Source organism: Myxine glutinosa, chromosome 3, assembly GCF_964187855.1.
Source record: "Myxine glutinosa chromosome 3, kmMyxGlut1.1, whole genome shotgun sequence".
NCBI classification, from domain to species: Eukaryota; Metazoa; Chordata; class Myxini; order Myxiniformes; family Myxinidae; genus Myxine; species Myxine glutinosa.
Window position 1 is genome coordinate 59,128,360 of NC_136263.1, and position 24,113 is coordinate 59,152,472.

The window sequence follows — 24,113 nt, forward strand, 5'->3', positions numbered from 1 at the left end:
AGATACAAGAAATTTTGACGTGATTCTTTAGCATTGATAGATATAGGGCCAAAAACGATATTGTCGTGTCCCTGGGGTTAAGACCCCAAGAGGACGAATGGCTGAAACGGTCTTTACTCCGAGGCGTATACCCAACTTTGCGGTAGTGACACGTGCGAGAAGGTTCGAAGTCTTATCTGATTGGTAACACATGCAGGGGTTAATCCGAACCCACAAACACAAAGACGGGACAGCAAAATCCACAATACAAGAAAAGTAAAATTCAACAAATAATGATTTAATGAAAATCAATGCAAGTAACAACGAAAGGTGAGGTAAAAACTAAAATTCTTAAATTGAGATGTCGCCAATCAGACTCGTATACAAACAAGGGGAAAACGAAATTAAAGAAAATAAATAATGGCCTTTTGTATAGTGTCGGCAATTGTCTCTCTCAACGAGGTCATGGAATGAAATGGCGGTTCAAGGTGGCCTAAAACAGCTCGCGCGGGAACTGCTCCAACAATGGTGCGCAGTCGCTTTCCGCAGCACCACATACATGAGGCAATCCGGGCGGCGCTCCTCCTTCGCTCCCCACTCAGTCCGAAGCACCAAGAGCCCCACAAAGTGTCACCCCCATCTTCTTCTCATGATCAAACCAGCCACGAAGGCTAACACTGCTCTTCCTCAGCACCAACGCACCGAACCAGAACAGCCGCAGCCGAGCGACCCGAAGCACAAATCAAACCGTCCGCCACATAGCCAGAACCAGACGACCGCTAGACTAAGATGGCAAGATGCGTCCCTTTCTTCCTGCTCTCCCGAATGTTCCATGATGACGTCACACTCTCTGTGCAATCACTGAGCCCTACTCAATCACAAAGCCCAGGCCGTGGCCTCCCCATTACAATTCGTCGGGGGTCGGAGTCCAATCTCCGTTTGGGAATGTTCAGACGACGTCGATCGCCATGAGGCGGGGCTTGCGTGCCGATTGGCAAATGGACCGGGTTTGTCGGATCTGGCAGCGTTGTGAGCGAATGAGTCCATTTACAGTGAAATTGTTGTAGTCATTGTAATGGCGCCCCTTTTTGATGCAATAACAACAAAGGAAACTAGAACGCCACTCAGTAGAGCGCATACTCCCGCCGTGGGTCAAGTTGGAATAGTACGATTTCACAAAAGTTTGAGGGAGTAGTTCAGTGACAACACAAGATAAGACAACACAAGACAGACACTGCACTGATATATATTTAGAATATATAGAAGATAATGTTTAAAAAAAACAAAGCAATTTCACTTACGTTTTCGGATTCAGCGTTCAATTCTATATAGGTGAGTGTATTTTGAGGCATGTGTGACTTCAAATAAAATTGTAAGCCAGGAAAAAACGTTCGTTTCATTCCTTAGGTTTACAACATGTAAAACTGGCCCAAACGTGAAAACAAAACTCGCTCATTTTAAGTCGTACAAGCTAATGCGACCACTCATTCTTCTGGGAAGAATCCCGTGCACATGCTGGTCACACCTATAACTCACCTACGTCTTTATAAGTTCATCAAATACTGACAGCGCGATTGACATTCGCTGAGGTAAATGTTGATATCTCTTCTGAGGTAAACCCCCACCCAAAAACAGTTTTAAGGAATTATACGTATCAAACGACACATTTTATGAAACGGGGAAACCGAATACACACTTTGGTTGTTTTAAAATGACAGAATATGTCTTTATTAGAAAAAAAAAAGAAGCTTGAAGACGACGCTGCTAACAAAATACACCGCTCTAATGCATAACCACGAGTTTAAACTACATTTACAACAAATATGAAAACTTTTTTCATATCACAATGTTAAATATAGAATATATAGAAGATATTGTTCAAAAAAATGAGCCCTATCTTTCAATGGCAAACAATTCTTCAAAAAATTCCTGGATCCGGAATAATATCCTGAGCTTCACCAAAAACTAATAAATTCTTCGTTTATCCCAAGGGCAATCATCCCACCAACTTTCATCCAAATCCGTTCAGAACTTTTCCAGATATCTTGTTCACAAACACACCCACACACACGGACACGATCGAATGCATTACTCCCTGACGGGAGTAAAAATCACAAGGCAAATACACACTGGGGTTTATCCTTAAGCCCTACCTAATTAGCATAGCTCCACCCCTCGTATGGAGACACATATACGATCTTACCTGGAAAGTCGGCCTAACTTAATTTACATCGAGGTGGATTCTTCTTCTTCACGCCACTCAGAGCATTCTAAACCTACACGTTCTGAAAAAACATAACAATATATAGCACGATATATGAAAAAGTTTGGACGAATTCGGATGAAGCCTGGTGGAAAGGTTGGGTGTGTGACAAGGACAAACCAATTAGATTTTGATGAAGATCCAGATCCAGATACGATAATGTATTAATTAATAGGTAATTCTTCAACATTGAGAGATAGAGCCAAAAACAGTATTATGTCATGCAATATAGCATGATATTTCAAAAAGTTGTGGACTGGTTATAGCAAAACTTGGTGAATGGGGTGGTTAGGTGACAAGATCAAGCCGATTAGATTTTGGTTCAGGTCCGAATCCAGATCCGGTCTATTATTGGGATACAAAACGTAAACTGTTCAGCTTTGTAGAGGTATATGCCCTCTATCGAGTGCAGTTCTAGTTGTTTACTGTGACTCCGCAAAAATAATATTGTTTGCACAACACATTAGGAGTAAAGACTAAGTAGTGGCGCAATGGTTAGAATGTGTACCCTGAGTCTGGGAGGTCGTGGGTTCAACCTCTATCCCGGGTCACACCAAATAATTTTAAAACGGTACGTGCGACCTTCCTTGCTTGATGCTCAGCATGTGAAAGGCGAGGGAAAATAAACAAACAATGCTGGGAAGGCAATGGCAAACCACTCAGTATAACCAGTGCCAAGAAACAGCTTCGGTGGCACCAACGCTCTGTAAAGAGTACGGTACATCAAAGTAAAAAATAAAGTTGTCAGCACATCCAGTAGTAACTTTGTAATTAATGGATATACAAACGTCTAATCACATGATTCGCACCACGTCTCACAAGCATAATCAGCAGGAATCCACAGCCGTGCTCTCTAATTGGTGCCATACCGATGAAGCTGCAATTAAAACAAGGTAAAAAGGGCATCTCCCACTCAATCCCAGCAATAAATAAGTGTGTCGCATGCAATATGTGGAGATGTTAGTGACCTCAGGACATCAATTTAAGGGCGTTTCCTTCCAAACTGCTTGGTTTCCAGCATGGTTGCTGCCACTGCACTCCATTCAGTACCCAGTATTAGGAATCACAAGTGAGAAACAACCTGGAACAAATCAAGTGATTTAAATAGCCTCTTTATCTCGGTGCCAACATTTCCCGTTCCTTACTTGTATGGGAAATACACAAACGTCTAATCACTACAAGTCCATTATAATCAATGGTTACATGCCAGCATCTGATCAAATGATGCTCACTCATCAAGACCCTCAAAAGCATTACCAGGAACGTTTACAAGAGGAAGAGAAAATGTATCTCGTAGAATGCAAAGGTACAGGGTGGGAGTAGGGTAGCAATAGGTCTGTTTGAGTCAGGAATTCAGGTCCCCAGAAGTGAATTAAAAAGTCTTCATGCTGGGCGAGTCAAACTGATTCACTGATAAAAGTTTAGGGCTGAAGACAATTAAACACCCCATCCTCTTTCGCCCCGACATACATCTGCACATGTGATGTGGTGCATCTGTGTTTCCTTACCCATTTGGTGGTAAGGTGCATCCACCTGATGTGGGGCATCCATCTGTGCTTCCCCTTCCCCCACTGTTTAGTTTCTTTTGTCAACAATGTCGAGTCTCTTGGAGGACCTAGAACACAGAACGGAACAGCATGTAATAGAACAAAAGTTCAGAACAGGGGTATATAAAGAAAGTAACCCAGCAGTAGAAATATGAGGACACACCAACAACAGGGTTGAGGGACAAAATAGAGGGAGTCTTGGAGAAATAAGGGATGTGGAGAGCAATGGGGACAAGGGGAGGGATGGGCATATGGATGAACAATATGGAGACAGCTGTGTACTCTCAATCACAGAAGTGGAAGGAAGAATTGGAAACTCGGAAAGAAAGGGGTGGACTTGGGGAGCGTTAATTGGAGTATAAAGGATCATGGTTGTAGATGAGGTATGACCTGAGATAGTGGTGAACAGCGGTCTTGAAGCGCTGAAGGGAAGAATGACATTGAAGCTGGGAATGTGGAAGTTGGTGGGAAGAAGAAAAACTACTGAGTGGAGGTGAGTCGTGATCCTAGATTTAGGCAGTTTCACCAGAAGGGGGCTAATGGTGGACCGCGTGCACCCAGCAGAAATTTGGAGCTGGCGGGTGACATAGCATGGGAGGGGCAGAGGATGCAAGACCAAAAAGGAGGTGGTAGAAGACAGACCATTGACCTGTTTGCAATGCAAAAGTGATAGGCCCAGCAACTCCGCTTCGTCATGGAGCATTTCAATGATGTTGAACGCCTTGGTTTCCACTACGTCAAGCTGAAGAAGATGTGAGGCAGGGGAGCCAGCCCAGAGAGAAGAGCAGTATTCCATCAAGCTGCATATGCAGGTCTTGTAGGTGGATAGGAGTTCAGGTGTGCCAAGGAAGGACTTCACATGTGGAGAATGTCCAGTCGGTAACTGGCTTTGGAGGATAACTTTAAAATGTGGTTTTCCCAATATTACACTGTTCTCCCCCCTTATGAGAAAAAGTTGTCATGGTAGAATTGTAAGGTAAGAAATGTTTTTTCATCAAAAATAGAAATCTTCACCAACAACAGGGTATAAGATTATTTTTTTCAGTGTGGACAAATCTGAAGGCACACTTCAAAATTCCAACTTTTTTAACATTATCCCATGACCTGCTTGATATTTCGGTTTTACCATTGCATGCTTCATCATACAATGGATACATGTGAGACTGCATGAATTTCTGGGGAAACAGAACAGGAATTTGGAGAAGGATGATCTTTTCTACCCCCGTTAATCCACCTCCAACACACCTCCTTCAAATTCCCAGTTTTCTTTCCGGAAAGTCCCTGTAGCCCTCTCTCTTCCACATCTTGTTTATCCCGTGTGCCCTGCCCGAGCCCTCTCTCTTCCACAGATCTCCTGATGTCCATGTTCCCAACTGTTGTTGTGCTTCCCTCTCTCTCTCTCCCCTCTTATCTCCTCTTTCCTTTATGATATGTTATTTGTGTTAGGTCCTATACGAGCCTCCACTTAGTATCTACTATATAAGAGAGCTGTTGGTCTCTGTGTGTGTGTGTCTGTCTTTGTGTCGCCATTTTTCTCAGAGATGGCTGAACGGATCTTCGTCAAACTTTCAGAGGTTCATCAGTGAGTGTCAGGGGGTGTTTTACGCAAAAACAAATTATAAAAAATTCTGAAATAAAAAAGTTCGTTTCTTTGGATTAAAATAATAATAATAATAATAAAATAATAATAAAAATCGCTCAATAGTGCGTAAGCCTTTTTAAATTAATGACAGTTATATACAAGTACACATTCGCATAAATAAATACAAAACAATCACCAGACATTTGAACACAAATAAATCAAACAATTCCGAAAGTGTACGGAGTTGGTAGTAAGGCTTCTTCTTCTTCCTGATCGGCATCACACTTAACTCAGAAATGTGATGAACGGCACATTCACCAGCATATATCCAACGAAGAGGTGATGAACCCCCTTCCCCCGTCCCCTCTCCCAACCCCCTCCCCCGACCCCGCCCGGCTAGTACAAAATAAAAGGATAAAGGCATTAATACAAAGCAGAACATATTGATAGAAAAAAATAGCCCAGTGTTATAAAAAGGACCCAGTGTTACATGATTTAAAAAAATAAACCACCGAAATAAAAAAGACCAAAGGTGTGAAAAATAATAATAAGAATAACCCAGTGTTATAAAACACAGCCAGGTGGTGGTAAGGAGAATCCCACGATAAGAAAATAAACCAATGATCTGAAGGAAAACTTCATGATATATGAGGGTCTGGATGCAGAGCTCAGCGATATAAAAAAGAAGAAACCCCACTGCTATAAAAGAGACCCAATGGTGTACAAAAGAGCTTTTACGATCGCCGATTCACAGGCCGGAGCTCATGGAACAGCAGAACACCAGGGTGCAATATTTTTACCCAGATAATATTCAGTGGAATAAAAGAGGGCTCCATGATTTAAAGGAGGATTTCATGATTTTTACAGAGAACCCAATGGAAATAACGCAGTGGTTTGAATGAGAGCATATTGGTATAAATGAGAGCCCAGTGTTATAAAAAGAGACCAGTGGTATAAAAAGAACCCAGTGGTATAAACGACAGCATATTGGTATAAATGAGAGCCCAGTGGTATAAAAAGAGACCAGTGGTATAAAAAGAACCCAGTGGTATAAACGAGAGCATATTGGTATAAATGAGAGCCCAGTGGTATAAAAAGAGCCCAGTGGTATAAAAAGAGCCCAGTGGTATAAAGGCGAGCATATTGGTATAAATGAGAGCCCAGTGTTATAAAGAGACCAGTGGTATAAAAAGAGCCCAGTGGTATAAAAAGAACCCAGTGGTATAAATGCGAGCATATTGGTATAAATGAGAGCCCAGTGTTATAAAGAGACCAGTGGTATAAAAAGAGCCCAGTGGCATAAAAAGAGCCCAGTGGTATAAATGCGAGCATATTGGTATAAATGAGAGCCCAGTGTTATAAAAAGAGACCAGTGGTATAAAAAGAACCCAGTGGTATAAACGACAGCATATTGGTATAAATGAGAGCCCAGTGTTATAAAAAGAGACCAGTGGTATAAAAAGAGCCCAGTGGTATAATAAGAGCCCAGTGGTATAAAAAGAGCCCAGTGGTATAAATGCGAGCATATTGGTATAAATGAGAGCCCAGTGGTATAAAAAGACCAGTGGTATAAAAAGAACCCAGTGGTATAAACGAGAGCATATTGGTATAAATGAGAGCCCAGTGGTATAAAAAGAGCCCAGTGGTATAAAGGCGAGCATATTGGTATAAATGAGAGCCCAGTGTTATAAAAAGAGACCAGTGGTATAAAAAGAACCCAGTGGTATAAACGACAGCATATTGGTATAAATGAGAGCCCAGTGTTATAAAAAGAGACCAGTGGTATAAAAAGAACCCAGTGGTATAAACGACAGCATATTGGTATAAATGAGAGCCCAGTGGTATAAAAAGACCAGTGGTATAAAAAGAGCCCAGTGGTATAAACGAGAGCATATTGGTATAAATGAGAGCCCAGTGGTATAAAAAGACCAGTGGTATAAAAAGAGCCCAGTGGTATAAACGACAGCATATTGGTATAAATGAGAGCCCAGTGGTATAAAAAGAGCCCAGTGGTATAAAAAGAACCCAGTGGTTTAAATGCGAGCATATTGGTATAAATGAGAGCCCAGTGTTATAAAGAGACCAGTGGTATAAAAAGAGCCCAGTGGTATAAAAAGAACCCAGTGGTATAAATGCGAGCATATTGGTATAAATGAGAGCCCAGTGTTATAAAGAGACCAGTGGCATAAAAAGAGCCCAGTGGTATAAACGAGAGCATATTGGTATAAATGAGAGCCCAGTGTTATAAAGAGACCAGTGGTATAAAAAGAGCCCAGTGGTATAAAAAGAACCCAGTGGTTTAAATGCGAGCATATTGGTATAAATGAGAGCCCAGTGGTATAAAAAGAGCCCAGTGGTATAAATGAGAGCCCAGTGGTATAAATGCGAGCATATTGGTATAAATGAGAGCCCAGTGTTATAAAGAGACCAGTGGTATAAAAAGAGCCCAGTGGTATAAAAAGAACCCAGTGGTATAAATGCGAGCATATTGGTATAAATGAGAGCCCAGTGTTATAAAGAGACCAGTGGCATAAAAAGAGCCCAGTGGTATAAACGAGAGCATATTGGTATAAATGAGAGCCCAGTGTTATAAAGAGACCAGTGGTATAAAAAGAGCCCAGTGGTATAAAAAGAGCCGCCCAGTGGTATAAAAAGAGCCCAGTGGTATAAATGCGAGCATATTGGTATAAATGAGAGCCCAGTGTTATAAAGAGACCAGTGGTATAAAAAGAGCCCAGTGGTATAAACGAGAGCATATTGGTATAAATGAGAGCCCAGTGTTATAAAGAGACCAGTGGTATAAAAAGAGCCCAGTGGTATAAAAAGAGCCGCCCAGTGGTATAAAAAGAGCCCAGTGGTATAAATGCGAGCATATTGGTATAAATGAGAGCCCAGTGTTATAAAAAGAGACCAGTGGTATAAAAAGAGCCCAGTGGTATAAAGGCGAGCATATTGGTATAAATGAGAACCCAATGTTATAAAAAGAGACCAGTGGTATAAAAAGAGCCCAGTGGTATAAAAAGAGACCAGTGGTATAAAAAGAGCCCAGTGGTATAAATGCGAGCATATTGGTATAAATGAGAGCCCAGTGTTGTAAAAAGAGACCAGTGGTATAAAAAGAGCCCAGTGGTATAAAGGCGAGCATATTGGTATAAATGAGAGCCCAGTGTTATAAAAAGAGACCAGTGGTATAAAAAGAGCCCAGTAGTATAAATGCGAGCATATTGGTATAAATGAGAGCCCAGTGTTATAAAGAGACCAGTGGTATAAAAAGAGCCCAGTGGCATAAAAAGAGCCCAGTGGTATAAATGCGAGCATATTGGTATAAATGAGAGCCCAGTGTTATATAAAGAGACCAGTGGTATAAAAAGAGCCCAGTGGTATAAAAAGAACCCAGTGGTATAAATGCGAGCATATTGGTATAAATGAGAGCCCAGTGTTATAAAGAGACCAGTGGTATAAAAAGAGCCCAGTGGTATAAACGAGAGCATATTGGTATAAATGAGAGCCCAGTGTTATAAAGAGACCAGTGGTATAAAAAGAGCCCAGTGGTATAAAAAGAGCCGCCCAGTGGTATAAAAAGAGCCCAGTGGTATAAATGCGAGCATATTGGTATAAATGAGAGCCCAGTGTTATAAAAAGAGACCAGTGGTATAAAAAGAGCCCAGTGGTATAAAAAGAGCCGCCCAGTGGTATAAAAAGAGCCCAGTGGTATAAATGCGAGCATATTGGTATAAATGAGAGCCCAGTGTTATATAAAGAGACCAGTGGTATAAAAAGAGCCCAGTGGTATAAATGCGAGCATATTGGTATAAATGAGAGCCCAGTGTTATAAAAAGAGACCAGTGGTATAAAAAGAGACCAGTGGTATAAATGCGAGCATATTGGTATAAATGAGAGCCCAGTGTTATATAAAGAGACCAGTGGTATAATAAGAGCCCAGTGGTATAAAAAGAGCCCAGTGGTATAAATACGAGCATATTGGTATAAATGAGAGCCCAGTGTTATAAAAAGAGACCAGTGGTATAAAAAGAGACCAGTGGTATAAATGCGAGCATATTGGTATAAATGAGAGCCCAGTGTTATATAAAGAGACAAGTGGTATAAAAAGAGCCCAGTGGTATAAATGCGAGCCCAGTGGTATAAATGCGAGCCCAGTGGTTTAAATGAGAACCCAGTGGTATAAATGAGAGCCCTGTGGTATAAAAGAGAGCCCAGTGGTATAAAAAGAGTGCAGAGGAATAAAAAGAGCCCCGTGGTATAAAAGAGAGCCTAGTTGTAGAAAAAGAGCCCAGTGGTATAAAAAGAGACCAGTAGTATAAAAAGAGCCCAGTGGTATAAAAAGAGCCCAGTGGTATAAATGCGAGCCCAGTGGTATAAATGAGGACCCAGTGGTATAAATGAGAGCCCTGTGGTATAAAAAGAGTGCAGAGGAATAAAAAGAGCCCCGTGGTATAAAAGAGAGCCTAGTTGTAGAAAAAGAGCCCAGTGGTATAAAAAGAGACCAGTGGTATAAAAAGAGCCCAGTGGTATAAATGCGAGCATATTGGTATAAATGAGAGCCCAGTGTTATAAAAAGAGACCAGTGGTATAAAAAGAGCCCAGTGGTATAAATGCAAGCCCAATGGTATAAATGAGAACCCAGTGGTATAAATGAGAGCCCTGTGGTATAAAAGAGAGCCCAGTGGTATAAAAAGAGTGCAGAGGAATAAAAAGAGCCCCGTGGTATAAAAGAGAGCCTCATGGTAGAAAAAGAGCCCAGTGGTATAAAAAGAGTTCAGTGGTATAAAAAGAGCTGAGTGTTATAAAAAGAGCCCAGTGGTAAAAAAAAAGAAAAGAGAGCCCAGTGGTATAAAAGAGAGCCCAGTGGTATAAAAGAGAGCCCAGTGGTATAAAAAAGAGTGCAGAGGAATAAAAAGAGCCCCGTGGTATAAAAAGAGTTCATTGGTATAAAAAGAGCTGAGTGTTATAAAAAGAGCCCAGTGGTAAGAAAAAGAAAAAAAAAAAGAGAGCCCAGTGGTATAGAAGAGCCGATAGGTACATAAATGATAGCCCAATGGTATAAAGGAGAGCTGAGTGGTGTAAATGATAGCCCAATGGTATAAAAGAGAGCTGAGTGACATAGATGATAGCCCAATGGTATAAAAGAGAGCTGAGTGGTATAAATGATAGCCCGATGGGAAAAAAGAGAGCTGAGTGACATAGATGATAGCCCAATGGTATAAAAGAGAGCTGAGTGGTATAAATGATAGCCCGGTGGTGTAAAAGAGAGCTGAGTGACATAGATGATAGCCCAATGGTATAAAAGAGAGCTGAGTAGTATAAATGATAGCCCGATGGTATAAAAGAGGGTCCAGTGCCAGTGGTATACAAGAGAATCCAGTGAAAGAGGTTATTAGATTGAATTCAATCTAGGAAGTATATTTTACAGGCAGGTTTGCACCAGATTGCCCTTTCCACTGGTCGATATGGTCTTTGCATCTTTCTCAATATATCGTTTCAGTGTCAGTGTTAACATCAGCCGATGATGGAACGCCGCTTCTCCATCATGAGCACAATATTCCGGTTTATTAATAATTTAACAAGGACCGCAGGAGTTTTACGATGTCCGATCCGCAAGGCGGAGCAAGAAAAACACTGCGGTCATATTGCCTTGCAGAGTGGAGAGCCCCCTTTTCCAATGAGCGGTTTGGGTAAACAGACACAATGGTGCGAAAACCGACATTTGAAGTAGTGGTTGAAGTTACTGAGACTGTTTTTGAAATGTTTTTTCTTCCAGTGAGCAAGTGGTTGAAGTTTCCTTGCACGACAGTGGATATGTCGCACCTTCGCCATGAGCAGGTGGTTTCATGCTGCGTCGTGTAAATTTGATTGAGTGTAAGGCTAGTTGGTTCGCTTCCTGGGTTGAACCCTGCTCATGGTATTACCATCTGTGGGTTTTCTTTTGCTTTCAGGGGCATTGGACCTAGAAGAAACTGGCGAATAGGTGGGCTAAGGAAGTTAACGAGAAATGTGACTCTAGAGTTACGTAATGCAAACTTGGATTGGTGAGTGTGGCGTAGTAATTTGAAATTTTGGAAGGAGGAAATTCACATGATCCTGGATACGGATTTTACAATGCAGGTAACGAGGTTGTCGGAGAGCAGAACAACAGGGGACAATTGATCAACAGATCAAATTGGGGAAAGGAAAAGCAGTGGGACTACAGCAAACAGATGAACCGCACAGCACAAGGAGAGGAATTGCAGGATATGGGTGGGTGCAGTGTCTCAGTGGGGATACTAAATCTCATTGGCAGAAACTTTCTTTACAGAAACTTAAATAAGGACGTGGACTTTAGAACTGTTTCTTCATTTCAGGGGGCTATTACTGCCTGTGACATGGTTGACATACAGTCACGTGAAGAAGTAAGTACACCCCATGTAAAGTTTTGACTTTTTCAACATATTTCAACATACAGCTATTTGATCTTCATTTCAACAATATTGATAGATAAAGGTGATATAATATAACAAATATCATAAAACATTTACATTTTGTAGTCCATTGTATAATTTAAATAAACATAAATGAAAATTTCGCATGTGGAAAAAGTAAGTACACCCTTGGCTCGAAAAGGTGGTATTCCCCCTTTGGCAGAAACAACCTCAAGTAGGCCTTTCTTATAACTGTCTACCAGTCTCTGACATCGACTGGGAGAAATTTCTGCCCACTCCTCCATGCAGAATTCTTTCAGCTGTGCAATGTTTGAGGGGTTTCTTGCATGCACAGCTCGTTTCAAATCCCCCCACAACATCTCGATGGGATTTAGATCCAGGCTTTGACTTGGCCATTCCAGAACCCTCCATTTCTTTCTTTTCAGCCATTCCTTGGTGGATTTACTGGTATGTTTAGGGTCATTGTCATGTTGCAAGGTCCACCTTCGGTTGAGATTCAACTTTCCGTCAGATGGCCTCACATTATCCTCAAGCACCCTCTGGTACAATGAAGAATTCATCGTGGGTTATATGATGGTGAGCTGCCCAGGCCCTGATGCAGCGAAGCTGCCCCAAACCATAATATTTCCACCACCATGCTTTACAATTGGCATCAGGTTCCTGTGGTCAAAAGCTGTCTTTGGTTTTCGCCAAACATGTCTTCTGGTTCTGTGGCCAAATAGCTCTACCTTTGACTCATCTGTCCAGATCACATTGTTCCAGAAGTGCTGGTCTTTGCCTAGGTGTTCATTGGCAAACTTTAGTCTTGCCCTGCTCTTCTTTCTGGACAGCAAAGGTTTCCTCCTGGCACACCTCCCATGTAGATCAAATTTGTGCAGCCTCTTTCTAATGGTTGACTCGTGCACTTTGACATCAACAGTGGCAAGAGCTACCTGTAGGTCCCGTGATGACATGCTGGGGGTTCTTCGAGACTTCTTTCAGCATCTTGCGGTCTGCTCTCGGGGTGAACTTGCTGGGGCGGCCTGGCCTGAACAAGTTGGCAGTTGTTTGGAATCTTCTCCACTTGTAGATGATCTTCCGGACAGTCGAATGATTGATTTCAAATTGTTTGGAGATATTTTTAAATCCCTTCCCAGACTCGTAGGCATCTATAACCTTCTTACTGAAGGCCTCAGAGAGCTCTTTTGATCTAGGCATGGTGACGCCACACACTTCAACAACAAAGAGCAAACCAAACTAAATGTCTGAGGTTTAAATAAGACAGGTTCCTCCAAGATCCTCTCTAACGATGTTCTAATCATTTGCACCTGAGCTGGTGCACCTGATTCTAATTTTAGGTATTTGAAGTAGTGATAAATGTCGGGGTGTACTTACTTTTTCCACATGCGAAATTTGCATTTATGTTTATTTAAATTATACAATGGCCTTCAAAATGTAAATGTTTCATGATATTTGTTATATTATATCACCTTTATCTCTCAATATTGTTGAAATGAAGATGAAATAGCTGTATGTTGAAATATGTTGAAAAAGTCAAAACTTTACATGGGGTGTACTTACTTTTCCACGTGATTGCACGTGTACACTACCGGTCAAAAGTTTTAGAACACCTCAGTTTTTCCAGTTTTTATTGAAATGTACGCAGTTTAATGTCCAGTGAATAACCTGAAACGGCACAAAGGTAAGCAGTAAACTGCTCAAGGTTTAAAAAAAGTTTAAGTTAGCAAAAATGGGAAAATAATGTAAATTGCACAGTTATATTGTAAAAAAGGCCTTCTTGACTGAACAAGTAATGGGTTAACAACTTACAGCTGTTCTGCAACATTGTAAGTAAATTAAGCCTTGAAAGTTGATGCAAACAATTCCTACAGGTGTCCCAACCTCTGCTGATTACGTGATTACAAACCCCCTGTCTGTATCAAAGCAGTATTGGAACAGACTGTTATTACTCCCTCTGAAGCATTATTTGGACAATATTGCACTGCAGGGAGTAGTATATTGGAAAATGGAGGAAACTCTGACAGGAAGAGGTCTGGCAGACCCAAAGCCACAACAGAATCAGAAGAGGCAACTTTCTGAGAGTCAACAGCTTGCGTGATAGGTGGCTCACAGGACAGGAGCTTCAATGACAACTTAACACTGGTTGAAGTAAGCAAGTCTCAGTTTCAACTGTGAAGAGAAGACTTCAAGCTGCAGGTTTGACAGGTCGAGTGGCAGTAAGAAAGCCATTGCTAAGATGGCAAAACAAGAAAAAGAGGCTTGCCTTGGCCACGAAGCACCGCCAGTGGACTGCTGAAGACTGGAAGAAGGTCTTATGGACCGATTAATCAAAATTTGAAATCTTTGGTTCATCACACAGGGTTTTTGTACGCTGTCGAGTAGGCAAAAGGATGGTTCCTCAGTGTGTGCCACCAACTGTCAAACATGGAGGAGGAAGCGTGATGGTCTGGGGCTCTTTTGCTGGATCCAGAGTCGGCGACTTGCACAGAGTGACTGGCACCCTGAACCAAAAGGGCTACCACAGTATTTTGCAGTGCCATGCAATACCTTCTGGTATACACCTAATTGGTCAGGGGTTCATCCTCCAGCAAGATAACGACCCTAAACATACCTCCAGGCGATGTCAAAACTACCTTCGAGGAAAAGAACAAGACGGTCAGCTTCAAATCATGGAATGGCCAGCACAGTCTCCAGACTTAAACCCCATCGAGCTGGTTTGGGATGAACTGGACAGAAGGGTGAAAGCAAAGCAACCTACAAGTACAACACATTTGTGGGAACTTCTGCAACAGTGTTGGGAAGAACTTCCCAAACAATATTTGATTTCCATTGTAGAAAGAATGCCACGAGTGTGTTCAGCGGTTATATCTGCAAAAGGTGGCGACTTTGCTGAGTCAAAAATTAAAATTAAATTTTGTTGAAGAAAATGATTCTATGATTTCTTTTTTTTATCTCCAATTGTTTATTTGTTCTATGCTTCATTTCAGAGTACATTGAGACATTAAATGCGTAAATTTCAATAAAAACTGGAAAAACTGAGGTGTTCTAAAACTTTTGACCGGTCGTGTATGAGGTTCGGACGGTATAAACTGGATTTTGGTTGAACATGCATGTATGGTCATTGGTCATGTGATTCTATCTCTGCAATATCTGTCCGCCAGGATAACTCTGTGGACTTGCATTTGAACTGTGTACTCTGGGATCAATTCCCGACCTGCCGATAAACTGTCGGAATGTTGCTTCTCAAGCATGGTGTTGCACCACAGTGTGTTCCATCCCTCACACAGGGGTGTTCCATTGCCTGGAATTTGCAGGTGGAAGTTAAATATCCCAGTGTTTTTGTGTGTGTGTGTGTGCTAAACCTGTAACAAATGAAAAATTATTACCTCCGCCACCAAAGGTGGGTGAGGGTATGTTTTCACCACTGTCTATATAACTGTCAGTGAACAGTATATCTCACTCAAAACGTTGTGTATGGATTTGGACGAAATTTGGTGGAGAGGTTGAGTATGTGACAAGGACGAAATGATTAGATTTTGTGAAGATCTGGATCCAGATCCCAGAAACTATTAAGTGATTTTTCGCTGTTGAGAAATTGGGGGAAATGTATATATAGCACAATATCTCAAAAAGTTATCAACGTATTCGGATGGAACTTTGTGGATTCGGATGGAACAGATTGGGTATGTGACAATTTTTTTTTGATTTTGCAATTTTTTTTCAAGTGATTCTTCATCATTGAGAGAGGGGACAAAATACGATATATTATCGTATTTCGATCGAAAAATAGCGAAAAATTATCGAAATAGATCGAAAAATTATCGTATATAGCATGTTATTTCAAAATGTTGTGGACGAGTTGTGACAAAACTTGGTGGATGGGTTGTGTAGGTGACAAGAACAAGCTAATAAGAGGTTAGTTCAGGTCAGGATCCAGATCTGGCCTATAAGATGGATATAACACATAAACTGGTCAGCCTGGCAGAGGTATGCGCTCTACCGAGTGTCCAGTGTCGTTCTAGTTTCTATAATGTGCAGGGCCATTGCATTAGTGGCACAGGTACACAGCTGTGCCTTGGTGATGATGCAACCAGCAGGTTAGCATAGTCAAATATGAATTCGTTAATGATAACTGCCATCTAAGTATCTATTTGATTGAGTGTTGAAAGTCATAAAAGAGACAGCAGGCAGACAAGCAGCCAGCACATGAGGATTTTTTGTTTTTGTAAACAAGGTCGAGGCTCGTGTAAGAGCTAACACCATCACAAAAAACAACAACGAACGGACACACAAAACATACAAAAAAGGGAGCGGGAGACAAGATGGGGAGAACACAAGGGAAGCACACAAGTACAACAGCAGAGAACAGGGACATCGGGAGATCTGTAGGAGGGAGAGGCTTGGGGGGAGGAGGCATGGGAAGGCGGGGGTGGGGGAGAAGTATAAAACGCATGGAAATTGCTGGAACTTCCAGGAAAGAAAAAAGTCGGTATTTAAATAATAAAAAAAGTGGATTTGGGGTGAATTAACGGGGGTACAAGAGATCATGGTTTTGGAATGGGGAAGATAAGAGATGGTGGTGAACAGCTGTTTTAAAGACCTGGAGGGGGGAGTGGGATTGAAGAGAGTGAGGGAGTTTGTTCCAGAGGTGGGAGTAAAGAGGAATGAAGGACTGAAGGTGAGCAGAGATTCTTGATTTTGGCAATTTCACCAGAAGAGGGTTACTGGCAGATCTTGTGCAGTAGGAATATTTGGGGGACAAAGCACAGACAGAGCAGGGGAAGCAAGGCCGGAGAGGAGTCGGTAGAAGACAGACAGACCACCTACCTGCCTGCGGTGAGTGAGTGAAAGGCCCCCGGAGTTGGCTTCATCACGGGAGAGTCCAATGATTCTGAAAGCTTTGGTTTCAACAGCGTGAAGCCAATCTAGGTGTGAGGCAGGAGCACCGCCCCAGAGGGGAGAACAGTATTCCATTTTTATTTTTATTTTTTTTTTGTATACAAGATCGAGGCTCGTGAAAGAGCTAACATTAATCACACAAAAAGTCAAACCGACACACAAAACACAAAAAACAAGGGGAGCGGCAGACAAGATGGGAAGAGAGGGGGACGGACACAAACACAACATTTGAGAGCAGGGACATCGGGAGGACTTGGGGGGAGGTGGGAGACGTATAAAACATATGAACACTGCAAGGGCTCTGGGGTGAATTACCGGGGGTAGAAAAGATCAAGGTTTTGGATGGGGGAAGATAAGAGATGGTGGTGAACAGCTGTTTTAAAGACCTGGAGGGAGGAGTGGGATTGAAGGGAGTGGGGGAGTTTGTTCCAGAGGCGGGAGAAACGGGGAATGAAAGCGTGAAGGTGAGCAGAGAGCCTAGATTTTGGCAGTTTAACCATAAGAGGTTGCAGGCAAAGGTCCACCGCCACACCCAGGCACCGTTGGCCCCATTTACGGTGCCCGAGCGGCGTTTCGACCACGTGCACGTCGACTTGGTGGGACCTCTGCCCCCCTCGCGAGGGTTCACCCACCTCCTCACCATGGACGACCGCACCATGCAGTGGCCGGAGGCCGTCCCATTGGCGGCGACATCTGCGGCTGAGGTGGCGCAAGCCTTTATCGCCACTTGGGTTGCCTGGTTCAGTGCCCCCTCGGACATCTCGTCCGACCGCGGCCCCCAGTTCACCTCGGAGCTCTGGGCCACGGTGGCGCAAGGGCTCGGGGTGAAGCTACACCACACCACGGCCTACCACCCCCAGGCCAATGGCCTGTGTGAGCGCTTTCATCGCTCCATGAAGGCCGTGCTCCGGGCCAACCTCCGCGACGGCGGCTGGGTCGACAGGCTCCCCTGGGTCCTGCTGGGCCTCAGGACGGCGCCCAAGGACGACCTGCGCGCGTCCTCGGCGGAGCTGGTCTTCGGGCAACCACTGCGGGTACCGGGTGAATTTATCCCCGACTCCACGGCTCCTTGGTCCGCGGCGCAAAAGCGCTCCGCCCTTCAGGAGACCGCCCAGAGGTTCGCCCCGGTGCCAACGGCACACCACAGTTGCCCGCCTTCCCACGTCGCCCCGGAGCTTCGCACGGCAAAGTACGTGTTCATCCGGCACAACGCCCACAGGGCACCGCTATGGCCCCCGTACGATGGGCCCTTCCGCGTGCTGGAGACCGGTGACAAGTTTTTCACGGTCGACATCGGCGGTGCCCCGGATCGCATTTCCGTGGACCGCCTCAAGCCGGCCCACCTCGATCCGGAGCACCCCCCGCCGGCAGTGCTGCCTCCGCGTCGAGGCCGCCACCCGGCGGTCGGACCCCCAGCACCCCAGCCAGCAGCTCTGCCTCCGTGTCGAGGCCGCCCCCCGGCGGTCGGACCCCCGGCACCCCTCAGCCCCACCGGCCCGCTGCCCCCCAGCCCTGCACCCATCGCCAGGGGGCGTTTCGGCCGGGTCATCCGGCTTCCCCGCAAACTCACCCTTCAGGTGCGCGGGAATTCTGGGGGGGCGCATGTGGCGGGCACAAGGGGCAATAATTCCGCGCACCAGTGGGTGGCGCGAGCGCCCAGGCGGGGACCGATGGCACATGCCCCGCCCTTCGACCGATCGGCCACGCCCGGGGACTAGGCGTGGCCTCGGCACATATATGCGGGCTCTAAGCTCGAGCGCACTCAGTGCTGCAGTTCGAGCTTTCGAAATAAAGACTCTTTTGGTTTTAACAAACGCGTTGTGGCCTACCTCTTTGGCAAGCAAGTTGTGTGTACAGCACCACACTTCAGTCCCCCTTTCGCTCCGCGGTGCGACCGGGGACAAAAACACAGTCCCATCTCCAGTGTTGAAATTTCGTCCATCATCGATCCTGATGTCCTTGTAAATTATGTAAGCATGCACCGATGTCTCTCAAATGTTCGTGCGCTGCGTGTAATACATAGCGGAGCTCCTCCCCGAGTAAAAAGTAATGCCACGCGAGTTTGTACGAAGCGCCCGGTTGATTTTTTTTTTTCTAAACAATTCCTCGCAGCCTCTCAAAGCTTTTGCAAAAACATTCAGTCGATAAAGATCTGAGAATTCCACTCGCTCGACATTCCTCGTGTGTTTCTCGCCGTGTGTTAAATAAATCCGAACATTCAATAGCCAAGTCTCTTTCGCACAAAGACCAGACCCAGAAGACTCACCTGGCCTGCACTCATGGGCAATTCTAAAGCGGCAAATATTTATTATTCCTGCATTTTTCGGAGAATGTGCTTTGACAATTTATATTTATGCCTTGACTTCTTGTCAACCCTTAACTTATTTACATTAAGTCACTGGGTGTGCCAAAAAAACCCCCTCTACTTTATTCGCCATTAATATATTTTTCAAGTTTTCTTTCTCTGTTATTTCAGATATGATAGCTGAGGTCCTCCAGGAAATTATGCCCAGGACAAATAAAAAGGCTTTCTTCTGTAGAATACAACATCAAAACACAATCATTCGTCCAAACTTAAAGAAAGTTGCAGAGAATATTTAACTGCAGAGATGCTTCATGCAAAGAGAGAATATTCAAATTGATGGAGAAATTAAAAGAGCAAGAAACTGTGCACAACTTGAACTCAAAATCAACGACCAGACCAACTCATTATGGACGTCCTTCGCTGAGAACTCCTGAGGTCGTTGAGAGGGACCCACATTCAGTCGGAAATTGTCCTAAAAAGTCGCTTCACCACCGCAGTCAAGAAGTTGGACTGACAGTGTCAAGTCTCAGGATTCTCCATGATGACGTGAAACTTTATCCGTATAGAACACAAGTCAGGCACAAACTCACTGACTCAGACAAAAACAAGCGTGGAGGGAGACATATTGTTACCTCTGCCACTGAAGGTGGATGGAGGTTATGTATACACCCCTGTCTGTCTGTTTGTTGCTTGTGAAATTGAAGATTCGCAAGTATATTGGTCGGTCTTGTCTGTTATTACTTGGCAATTTTCTTTTTTTGACAAGTATGTTGTGTGTGTGTGTGTGTGTGTGTGTGTGTGTGTGTGTGTGTGTGTGTGTGTGTGTGTGTGTGTGTGTGTGTGTGTGTATGTGTGTGTTTCTTTGTCCACTCACTTATGCTTGCCTACAGGTCACAGTTTTAAACCGATCTTCACGAAACTTCACCAAATGGTAGCGTTCGTGGTTGACAAAATCCTATATATTTTTGAGGTCAAAAGGTCAACATAGGCCAAAGGTCAACCACTTTTTTTTCAAATTCCTAAAATCCTCAATTTCCATCCGATTGACTTGAAATTTGAATAGGATTAACATATCGTCGAAATGAATTCAACCACCAACTATTTTTGAGATCAACATAGGTCACAAGATCAACATAGGCCAAAGGTCAATCACTTTTTCAAATTTCTAAAATCCTCAATTTTAATCTGATTGACTTGTAATTTGAATAGGATTTTCACATCAGTTAACTGAATTCAACCACAAACTATTTTTGAGATCAATATCGGTCACAAGATAAACATAGACCAAAGGTCAACAACGTTTTTACAAATTTCTAAAATCCTCAATTTTCATCTGATTGACTTGAAATTGGAATAGGATTTTCATATCAACAGACTGAATTCAACCACCAACGAATTTTGAGATCAATATAGGTCACAAGATCAACATAGACCAAAGGTCAACAACTTTTTTTACAAATTTCTAAAATCCTCAATTTTCGTCTGATTGACTTGAAATTGGATTAAGATTTTCATATTAACGAACTGAATTCAACCACCAACGATTTTTGAGATCAGTATAGGTCACAAGGTCAACATAGGCTAAAGGTCAACCACAATTTTTCAAATTTCTAAAATCCTCAATTTTCATCCGATTAACTGAAAATTTGAAGGCGATTTGCATATCAGGTCACATAATTCAACCGCCAATTATTTGTGACGTCAAAAGGATGCTCTACCGAGTGCCATTCTACTTTGTTCTCTTTTGCCAAGTTTCGCTCTATGAGTGATTTTTTTCATTCTGTCCGTTTGTCTGTATGTCAATCCCCTACAGGTCATATTTTTACTCCGATCTTTACGAAACTTAACCACCTGGTAGAGGGAGTGAAAAGCTAGAAGCCTTTTGCTTTTTTTGGTCAACAGGTCAGAAGGTCAAAGGTCAAGGTTACATATATCGTCAATTATCATATGATTCACCTGGAGCATATGTAATCTGTCTATAAAACCAAAAAACATGGGTGGACAGTGAATCCTCAACGACATGAAGCCTGAGTCGACACACATGAGTATCTATACATAAAAGGAGCCTTGTGTGCATCTGTGCGTGCATCGATGCATGTGTGCATGCGAGTTCCAGCCCCTCTATACCTTTAGACCCCTTGACACCCCGGAGACCCCTTAAGATCCTAAGACCATTTCTAACCTTAATACTACTTAAGATTAAATAAATGAACAGGATTACAATTAATTAATTGACATATATGGAAAATTCCACGCTCAGACCAGGAATCGAACCCAGGTCCTCTACCGGAGGACCGTACCAGTGCTCTGCTATCTGAGCTATCTGGGTGACCCCTGACCAAGCATGCAATTTTGCCACATATAATTGCCACTCTCTTTCCGTCAATGCTTCCAGGGCACTCGCTGCCAATCATAAGAGTACCAACGACCTGCTCACGAGAGGGTCTTCCTCCAATGGGGGGGGACAAATCCATGTCCGCTATTACAAACACCACTGGGGGCATAGAAACGCAAATAAATAAATGAATTAAGACCTCATAAGACCATGAAGACCCTTAAGATCCCTCAAGACCCTTTGAGACCCCTATGACTCCCCAATCGTCATGAGTCCTTGTCCACTGTCCTTGTCTTAGTGATGGCTGCCTTATACCTTTCCATCATGATGTCAACAAACCTCTGGTACACTCTTACTCAAACACCAACAAACCATTTCTCTTGAGATCCCATCGGATTCCTTCTCTAGAGCTATAAATGCGCGGTGTAGCATTTCCTTCGAGCATCATTTCCTGGATCTGTCTCATGATGAAAATTCTATCCACTGCTCCCCTTCCTTACATGAATCCCTACTGCATCTCTGCTATCTTCACAATCGCCCTTAGTCTTTGATCTACAATCCTATCCAGTCCCCTTCATTGCATGCTCCATCAATTTGATCCATCTGTAATTTCCACATTCCATGGGTTGGACTGTTGTCACTGCAAATGATCCCCATTCGAGTATCAGGTGGTTAAGCAGCTTCGAACAAATGTTGCACTAAAGGTGATTTGCATGGCCTTTGGAGGTATCTCAGGTGCACATAAAACTGTTATTTATTTATACCCCAAAGTCGAGGCTTTGGAGGAGTGTGGGGAAAAATGAGAGGAAGGAGAGGACACACGGGGGGTGGAGAAGATGGATACAGACGTAAACTCTCAGGAGGGAAAAACTGGAAATTTGGAAAGGCATAGGCTTGGGGAGGGGTAAAAGAGATCATGCTTTTGGACGGGTGATGATCTGCGATGGTGGTGAACAGCTAGCTTGAAGAGCTGCAGGGAAGAATGAGATTGAAGAGGATGTGGAAGTTGGTTCCACGGGCGGGGGAATAAAGAGAGGGATGAATGAAGGGAGGTGAGCAGTGGTGGCAACTGCTGAAAAAGACAATAATCGCTTTGGAGACAAAGTGCTGGAGAAGGTTCATTGCTCTTCAGCTCATGACCGATGTGCTGGCGAGACACGGGTGGGCTGTAACGATGAGACCCCGTGTCAGAACATCCACATCATGACTGGCTAACCGAGATGGATGCAGCAGGCAATGAGTCGGACGGTGTGGAACTCCTCGGTGCACAAGAGTTTGAAGAACGGCGTGCTCTGCTCAGGTGCATCAATCAATGCACTCAGGTAATGCCACAGCAATTCAACGTAACCAGGTATCTTTTGCACTGCCACGCCACACCCTTTTCTCGACAGTCCCCAACCTCAGCACCCGGCTTGATATTGGGATACTTGATGGCGGAATAGCAACGGAGTGAATTTTAAGGACTTACTTATTCGCGCATAGAATGCGTCACGCGGTGCGTGCCCCCTCGCTCTGCGCTCCCAGCACACACTCCAGGGTCAGCATGGTGACGCCGCCTCGGATTGCTGCTAATTTATCGATCGTGCTCAAGGAGGGAGGAAAGCGGCCTGGTGTCGCTACGGGACACCGCGTCAAGGCCCCTGTTCAGATGCACTGCCACGCCATGTTCCGCTGTGCACGAACACCGGTGGTCGCACATCTGCTTCACGCGTACGGCCACCCCCTTCGGAAGGGCAGAATTCTGGCCGAATTCCATCGTGTCGTTTCGACGACGCGAGCTTTACTATCGATGTCAGTGCCTCGGATCGATGAACCTTTAGCATTGGTTCGATAAATAAATAATTAACGAGCAGGCTAATTGCCAAACAGCTCGAACAGCGACGGGAGCTGCATCGGAATTCATTGTGCCATGGCTGCCTGCTTCGGTGCTCACGATAACCCAAGGTTTGTTATCTCTGGCTCGCCTCGCAAATTATCTCGACGAGCTACGAGCGAACGACATGCCAACGGAGGGGTGTGCGAGAAAATGACGTCATAAGTACAGCCCACAGTTGACGGAGATGTTCTCGCTCGAGTTTTTGCTCTGGCAAGGTATAATTACCACGTACGAACAATATGTGTCGTTTGGTGGGGGGGGGGGGGGGGTGTGATTAGGGTGAAACTATTTAGGATTTAGGACTGGGGAGGGGTTGCTGGGTGGGGGCGTGGTTTTTCCTGCAACATAAATATTACACCACCTTAATTTGATGATTCTCGGTTGGCAGAGATTGGGAGATTACTGCTTTGGAAGTGTGCTAAATTAATATGATTTACAGTTTACATGTCAAAAGCGGACAAGCAAGAAGCGGCCTCATGAATTATAGAACAAGCAATTACAGGACTGTGCGTGCTCGCTCCCAGGCACAGCACGGGCCTGGGAAGAGGTTGGAAGAGCACGGCGAGAGGATAGGCCTGAGAAATGTATTGATAGCCGGGTTTGAGTCGTACGAGCACAGGCGAGAGAGAAGTAGGGAAGAAGGCGAGGGGGAGATCTGAACTGAAAAATTCATTCAGTTTACTTACTTCCTTCAATTGGGGGCATCCGGATCATCATCTGCAGAGAACGATCCGTCATCAAGGTTTCAAACGTTTAACCACAGAACATCTACGAGCCACAGGTCCACAACCTTAATTGTTCTCGAAGGTGAGAGAGAGAAAGAAAGAGAGAGAGAGAGAGAGAAAGAGAGAGAGAGGGAAAGAGAGAGAAAGAAAGAGAGAGAGAGGGAA

The 24,113-nt window shown here is 43.9% G+C and overlaps 2 long non-coding RNA genes across 2 annotated transcripts in view; one reads left to right on the top strand and one right to left on the bottom strand.

Moving 5' to 3' along the window:
- Positions 1-1,686: 1,686 nt before the first annotated feature.
- LOC137424031 (uncharacterized) lies at positions 1,687-23,102 on the bottom strand. Its single transcript, XR_010983883.2, has 3 exons — positions 22,816-23,102; positions 3,751-3,857; positions 1,687-3,323 (listed from the first exon to the last, which is right to left on the bottom strand). It is a non-coding gene; the product is annotated as an uncharacterized LOC137424031 (long non-coding RNA).
- LOC137424032 (uncharacterized) overlaps positions 22,546-24,113 on the top strand; it is an 87,234-nt gene continuing 85,666 nt past the window's right edge. Inside the window, exon 1 of the long non-coding RNA XR_010983884.2 lies at positions 22,546-22,669. This is a non-coding gene — a long non-coding RNA (uncharacterized LOC137424032). The remainder of the gene's footprint in view (positions 22,670-24,113) is intronic.